Raw genomic sequence first — 8,054 nt, 5'->3', positions numbered from 1 at the left:
AACCAAGAAGACACACATGCATGCTCACACACACACAGGCACACACACACACGCACACACACACACACCTCAATTATACCTTGAGAAGCAAAGCTAATGGAAGCTAGATTGATTCAAAGATAACAATTAGGGAACAATTTTAATTCCTGCTGTGACTGAGACACACAGTTTATTTTTAATTTGTATCCATAATAAAAATAATAATTAAAAGGGCTGGCAAATTGCAGCTTTTGCCAAGAAATTAGATTTACACTGCCCACCTTCACCCCATCAGAAATGCGATCTTCTCTCCTGCCTTCCATCTCTTCTGCCGGCGCAACCCCATCATGACTCGCTCCCGCTCCAAAGCCACAGACCCCATTTTAAATATAGAGATTCATTAATTAAAGGAGATGGGAAGTGAACTTTTTTTTAGCATCTACTATGTGCTGGGTATGATGCTAAATACATTCACATCGATTATTTCATTTAACCCTCATGACGACCCCGTGAAGAGAGAATCCCAGTTTACCCTCATCTTACAGAGGTGGAAACAGATGTATAGCTATTTGCTGAAGGTTACACAGAGAGAATAGGACAGGGCTGGGTCTGTGCCTAGGTCTGGTTGACCAGATTTATTCTTCTAATTGCCTTTCCTGAGTGTAGGTATTAAGCTTTTTCCTCCTTGACAAAAATGCTGCCTCACCCACAATAGAATTTACCCCAATTTCCACTTAGAGTTGCATTTCCACTCCAAGGCTGAAGTGTGAAGCAAACAGCTGGAAGGAAGGTTTACCAGCATTCATGTCCTCAGACTTTGGCTGATTCTCTAATATGGTGAGTCAATTGATTATTATAAAATAATTAGGAGAAGGTGGAAGGAAGAGGAAGAGAAGGAAGAAAAGGAGGAATAATAAGAAGAGAAAGAGAAAGGAGAAGGAAGGACAAAGGGAAGAAAGAAGAGAAGGGAAAGAAATGGAGGAGGAAGAAGAGAAGAATAAGAACAGAAAGGAGAAAGAGAAGGAAGAAAGACAAGATGGAGAGGAGGATGGAGAAAATGAGGAAGAGGAGGAAGGAAAGAGCCTCAGTCCAGGCTGCTTTGTTTCCAACATCTCTTCATTGGCACGATGTCCCAGTCTTGCCTGTATTTGCATGCTTAGTTCAGAGTCTTCCTCCCTCAGGAAGACCTCCATAAAGTTAACCCCTAACTGAAAATAGCTGTCTTCCTGATTCCCCATAGCATTTCATATCTTACCTGTGGTAGTTTATACCTTAGTGCTGTGGTTATTTGTTTAACTGTCTACCTTCCCTACTAAGTGTTACAGCTTTTTAAAAGAATTTATCTAACAGGTTTTCAGTTTTCACTAGAAAACCACTCACATGAAAAGGGGAAAAAATCCTCTTCTACTAGGCTTTGAAGTCCCCCAAACTTGGGACCTGTATTTACATCCTCCAAGGTGCCCAGCACCATGCCTCATGCTTTTCCTAGGAAATCTTTTCCTTCTGTCACGGCACCTTCCTCCTTAGCCCATCATGTGCCTTGATCAAACTTCTTGAAAGAGGTGGGAGAAGGTAGAGAATCAATTGATAATTAATAGTAATAGATAAATGATGTTGGAACTGGTGGTAGTGATGATGATAATAATAGTAATTATTATTATTGTTCCAGCTGTTGAATGGTCATAGCTGAACTATTGAGGCCATTGACATAATAGTATAAGCGTTATACTCTCTACTCACATGGGTTCATTCAAATCCCATTTCTACCACTTACCAGTTGCGTGACCTTGGCCAAGTTCCTTAGCCTTTCTGTGCCTCAAGTTCTCATCTGTAACAGGGTTGTTATAGATAATGAGTGAGATATTGCATTTACAGCATTTAAGACAGAACCTAGGATATAGTAAGGACTCGATAAGTGGAGGTTGCTATCATCATTATTATTAATCATAGCTACTAACTCCACCTCCAGAATAATAGCCACAAATGCCCCTTATTGAGCACTTACTTTACCAGGTACCTTGCTTTGCTTTTTTATAGGCAGGATTTCATTAATCTTCAAGCCAACCAATTATTAACCCATTCTGTAAACTTTCCAAGCTCATAAGTGACAGAGCTAGAATAAGATATCAGAATCCAAGAATCAAGATTCTTGCCCTGAGAGGCAAGAAAGAGGAAAGCCAACTGAAGACCCTTGCACAAAATGACACCAGGAGATCTCTAAAAACTATAGGATTATGTATAGCTCACCTTAGAAGGTCCCCGGTCCTGGCTTGGCTTGGCCTCTGTCCTTGGTGCTGAAAATTGCGCCCATCCCAGACCATCAATATCACATCTCCATGGAGCCAGGGGGCCCTCAGCATCTCCTAGAAGACCATGTCTTTATCCATGGGTGCTGTCAACTAATTTGGACCCAAGGTGCTGGTTGTAGTAACTTGTCAGGATCCCTTGAGTCCTGACCACAGATCCAAGCCCTGCCCCAGCCACCACCAACCACAGAAGTGCCTACCTTGAATTCAGTCCTCCTTAACAATATTCACCAGACAACTGTAAATGTCACAAGCCCCTTACACATACAGAGCATCAAAGGCTGTGTGTTCTCCTGGAATCTCAGCACAGACATGACACCAGATCCCTCCTGGACAAGGCAAAAGTCTCCCTGTTCAAACCAGGGTGTAGAATGTCACCATCACAGATGAAGTAGACATCTGCCCCTTTGGTCTGGCTATAGGGGCAGTAGCAACTTAGTCTTCAGGATCTAGAACTACTTCCCTTTCAGCTCAATAAAGCCTAATGTTCCTTTACCAGGAAACCAAGATCAAGTTTAGGAGGCAAAAGATCAGGCTGGTCTTGTGTCTAGTCTAAGACGTGAATGACTGATAGCTGTCCATTTCTGGAACAGTAGGAAGTGCAGGTGTCTGGAAGTCAGAGAGATCCAGGGTAGTGCCACTTATCACCTTGAACATGCGCACAGAAAGGGCCTGACCTATGCTTGGTGTAGGATGGTTGATAAGTAAGTCAGTCCCTCTCTCCAGGTCACTTCTTCTCTGTGTAGCCCTCAGTCTGCCCTCTCCTCTCTCCTTATACTCCTTCTTTACAAACACTCTTCTTGCTCACTCAATTGCCTAAAAACGAATGGCCTTTCTGTCCCTCCTAATCAACATCTTTGGAAAGGAGTTATTTCATTGATTACCATCCTGGTGGATAGATTTGTTTGAACCAATAAATTGCCCTTTTTGTAGGTCAAACCCAGTCAAATACAGGCAACTTCATATTACAACAGTAGAAACACGTGCCCCAAGACTTCTCACTTGGCCTTTCTAGAAACAAGAAGTAGATTCATATCTTTGGAGAGGCCACCTTAGCCAATTGTTGGGTGGGGATGGTGAGAGAGAAGAGCTTGCCATCTTATATGAATCATCACAATAAAATTTACAGACAACAAAACCAAGAGCCACCACCTAACCACCCCCACCCGACACATACACATAGTCCCTGAGGCACAGGCTGGCAATTGAGCCATTTCTTTCTTTCTTTCTTTCTTTCTTTCTTTCTTTCTTTCTTTCTTTCTTTCTTTCTTTTTTTAGACAGGGTCTGGCTCTGTCACCAAGGCTAGAATGCAATGATGTGATCTTGGCTCACTGCAACCTCCACCTCCCAGGCTCAAGCCATCCTCCCACCTCAGCCTCCCTAGTAGCTGGCACTACAGGTGCTCACCACCACACCCAGCTAATTTTTGTATTTTTTGTAGAGACGGGGTTTTGCCATGTTGCCTAGGCTGGTCTTGAACTGCGGGGCTCAAGCAATCCACCCACCTCAGCCTTCCAAAGTGCTGGGATTACAGGTGTGAGCCACCGCACCCAGCCCAATTGAGGCATTTCTGAAGGAAGAAAAAAATATTCTTCTCAAACCTAGCAACAAATTGGCTTAAACAATCTGCATCATCATCTCCCATCTCCACGGCTAATCATATTGGTAAGTGGTTGGGTGTTTTTTTTCCTGTGGCCACTGCCTTGAAGGAGGGGAGATGGAACCAGGGTGGGGGACAGGAAAAAGGAAAATGTTTCGTGATAGATACTGATTCAAGAATGTCTTTGCTCTTCTTGGTTAACTTCCTTGCAGACACAGAGAATTGGCTTGGCCAGACAGCTCCCCCTGTGTGGCACAAACAAGAAACATTAATTAAAAATAATTGCCACCCCCTCCCCAGAATTAAGAATGTGATGTTCAGATTCATTTTAAGAAAGGTAATTTGATGCCAATAAATTACAATTATAAAAACTTCATTACAGTCAAGAGCAATCTATCCACCATTGTCCTAATTACACATTGTAGGAATAATGAATGCTAATGATTTAATGTACAATAATTACCAGGATTGAAAAATAAAATATAATAATCGTCATCATTATTGTTATCAATAACATAGATTTTTGGCATGGTTAATCTCCACTTGAGGCTGAGATGAAATTTCAGGGTTTTGTGGGGATTTTTTTATCCCCACTTAGAAACACTCCCTTTTCTTCTCCTCCTCCTTCCAGCTCCAACTTTATTAAGACAAGAAATCCATAGCACGGAATAGAAATGTCTTGCTTCTCCTAGAGGGTCAGAGTTGAAGGGTTAAATCCACGTCTCCTATCCCCTGTACAGCAGATCACCTTTGGTTTCTTCCCAAACATCTTTTTGTGTAGGAAAGAAAGAGAAAGCAATTACTCTGATGTAGAGAACAGGATTATGTCTTCGCCAAAGTCACTTTTTAGTTCCTGTATGAAACCATCCATGGCCTCCTATTGCAAAGGGAAAATATCCAAGCCTGATCTACACAGTGCAGGGCTGTGTCAAGAAGTCAGGGACCGGGAGCCACACTGCCTGGATTTGAGTCCCGGTTTTGCCACCTACTAGCTGTAGGGAGCGTGACCGAATCTGTTCCCGAGTCTATGCTTCAGTTTGCTCTCTGTAAAACGGAGCTTGAAATACTGCCTGACTCAGGGTTTCGTAAGTTTAAAAGTGTAAACATATGTGAAGTGCTCAGAACAGTGCTGACACGTGGTCACTGCCCTAAAACTAGAACCAAGACCTTTCATGAGCTTGGCTGCCTCTATCTTCCCCCTCCCCTCTGTCATACACACCCCGCAATCAAGCCTCAACAGTCAACTCATCATCCTCTGAAGATGGTCTGCACATTCTCAACTCCAGAGCTTTGCTCATGCAGTGCCCTCCACAAGGAGTGCTGTTCATCTCCCAGCTGGGCTTGATCACTCATTCTCTGGGAAGCCACCCCATTGCTCCCAGGCAACGCCAACATTTCCTTTTAGGGCATTGCCACAGCACTTCTGTCGTACTACTTGTACCTCTGCAGATCTTGCTGCTTGTCCTTTCCATTTTGTGTTAGGATTATTTGTTTCTATGTTTTACAACTGTATATACCCAAGTATGCTGCAAACACTTTGGGTTTGTTTTTTTGTTGTTGTTTTTATTTTGTTTGTTTGTTTTTCTTGTTTGTTTGTTTGTTTGTTTGTTTGTTTTGAGGCAGAGTCTCGCTGTCAGCCAGGCTGGAATGCAGTGGCACGATCTCAGCTCACTGCAACCTCCACCTCCTGGGTTCAAGTGATTCTCCTGCCTCAGCCTCCCTACTAGGGAGGCTACTAGCTGGGATTACAGGTGCATGCCACCATGCTGGGCTAATTTTTAGTAGAGACAGGATTTCACCATGTTGGCCAAGCTGGTCTCCAATTTCTGACCTCGCGTGATCTGCCCACTTGGTTCTCCCAAAGTGCCAGGATTACAGGTGTGAGCCACCATGCCCACCTAACACTTTGAAAGCAAGAATCATATTTTCCCCATCCTTGTACTCCTCTCATCTCCACCTTATACCCCATAATCAATACTCTATGTCTAGAATGATGCTTCTATATACATTTTTAGAATTTCAGGAATGCAAAGGAAACTCTTCTTTACAACGCTTATTGGTTTGATCCTGATTCTACAAGTAACACATCCTTATTACAGAACAGTTGAAAAATAAAGACAAGTAGAAGGAGAAAAAATAACATAAACTACCTTTCCATAGCCTAAAGATGACCACGCTAAACAAGCTTGTATATTTCTGTCTTATCCTTTACAGAGAATTTTAGACAACTGTCCTGCCATTTATGGACTTTGGTCATAGCAAATAATCTTCACTAGCATTTACCATGTTTGTCACATGCCAAATGCTAAGAATTTTACTAGTGTTATTGTATTTAATCCTGACTGCAACCTGTACAATAGGTGTTACTTGCATCTCCATTGTAAGGATGAGAAAATCAAGGATGAGAGAGGCTAAGCATTTTCCCAACATCACACAGCCATGTGTGGCACAGCCAGGATTCAACACAGGTATCTGCACTCCTAGCTCACATTTTGTCTTTCAGCAGGCATTTCATCATGCATATTTTTCCCAGGTCATTAAATTATTTTAATAATTTGCTCAGCAATCCATCCTATGCACATATCATCATTATTTCATCCCACCTCTACAATTGGATATTTTGCTTGTATATAATTTTTCACCATAAGAAACAATTCTTTGAAGGCCATCCTTGTTCATAAATCCTTGTCCACATTCTGAATATTTCCTTGGGATACCTTCTGAGAAGTAAAATTCTGCAGCCAGAGGGCATGAACATTTTTATTAATCTGTTTTATTGAGGTATAATTTGCGTAGAATAAAATTAACCAATTCTAAGTGTGCAAGTCCATGAGTTTTGTCAAATTATACACAACCACTACAATCATGAAATAGAAGATTTCCATCACTTGAAAACTGCTTCTTTGGCATCATTCCCTCTCCCACCCCACACCCAACCCCCTTCCAGCCCCCTGCAACCAAGTTCTGCTTTCCATCACTATAGTTTTGCCCTTTTTAGAATTTTATATCAGTGGGATCATACACTATGTAACCTTTCATTCCTGACTAATTTCACTCAGCATTGTGGTTTTGAAATTCATCTATGGTGTGGTGTACATCGGTAGTAATTTATTTTTACTCTCGAGTAGCATTCCCTTGTATGTGGAAATAACACTGCTTGATATCCATTCACTATTTGGTGGACATTTGAATTCTTCCCAGTTTGGAGGTACATTGAGTAAAACCACTGTAAAAAATTCAGCATAGGCCAGGAGCGGTGGCTCATGCCTGTAATCCCAGCACTTTGGCAGGCGGAGGTGGGCGGATCACCTGAGGTCAGTTCAAGACCAGTTCAAGACTGGTCAACATGGTGAAACTCCATCTCTACTAAAAATACAAAAATAGCCGGGCATGGTGGCAGGTACCTGTAATCCCAGCTACTCAGGAGGCTGAGGCAGGAGAATCACTTGAACCCAAGAGGCAGAGGTTGCAGTAAGCCAAGAACGCACCATTGCACTCCAGCCTGGGTGACAAGAGTGAAACTCCATCTCAAAAATAATAGTAGTAATAATAATAATAATAATTCAGTATAAGTCTTTGTGTGAATATCATTTTCATTTTCCTTGAATAACTACCTCAGTGTGGGACTGCTGGATCCGATAAATGTACGTTTAACCTTATAAGAAAAACAGTTTTACTTTTGGTTGCTCAGTTTTGTTGTAGTCCTTTAAATAGTGTTGAGTTTTGTTCTAGCAAACAGTTAAGTTACTTAGAACCAATTGTAGCTTTCAAATCTTGTTTTTATGTTTTCTTAGGGCAGTGTCAAAGCAGCAGTCTTTCATCTAGGGATAACTTATCCCCACTCCTACAGCTTTGCTCTTCTGAGGATCCTACCCCGTGGCTGGTCTCTTATGAGGGTTGTCCATGGTCACATGAGCTATCCCAGCCCTATGTGAGATCTAGGAATTGTTCTACCCACTCCTTTTGGTGGTTCTCTCCTTGGCTTCAGGAAGTTACCTCTGGCAAATGCACAGAACCCAGAACCAAGGACATAAGAGCACCCCTCTCCTGATTTCTGGGGTTATCTCCCCAGGAAAGTCTCTACTCTCCAGTTCCCCCATCCCATAAATTCTACCCCCTTGGACTCCTTGAACTCCTAGCTCTATCTTGAGTTCACTCAGGAAAGTTC

General features: G+C 42.3%; 1 non-coding gene across 1 annotated transcript; it reads left to right on the top strand.

Annotated features, from left to right (window-relative positions):
* The first annotated feature begins 1,293 nt into the window (after window positions 1-1,293).
* LOC115930312 (U7 small nuclear RNA) lies at window positions 1,294-1,356 on the top strand. Its single transcript, XR_004066954.1, has one exon. It is a non-coding gene; the product is annotated as a U7 small nuclear RNA (small nuclear RNA).
* The last annotated feature ends 6,698 nt before the right edge of the window (window positions 1,357-8,054 follow it).

This window comes from Gorilla gorilla, chromosome 10 (genome assembly GCF_029281585.2).
Source record: "Gorilla gorilla gorilla isolate KB3781 chromosome 10, NHGRI_mGorGor1-v2.1_pri, whole genome shotgun sequence".
In the NCBI taxonomy this organism is placed as follows: Eukaryota; Metazoa; Chordata; class Mammalia; order Primates; family Hominidae; genus Gorilla; species Gorilla gorilla.
Note: the sequence above shows the minus strand (reverse complement) of the source record. Positions and strands in the feature narration are given on the sequence as shown.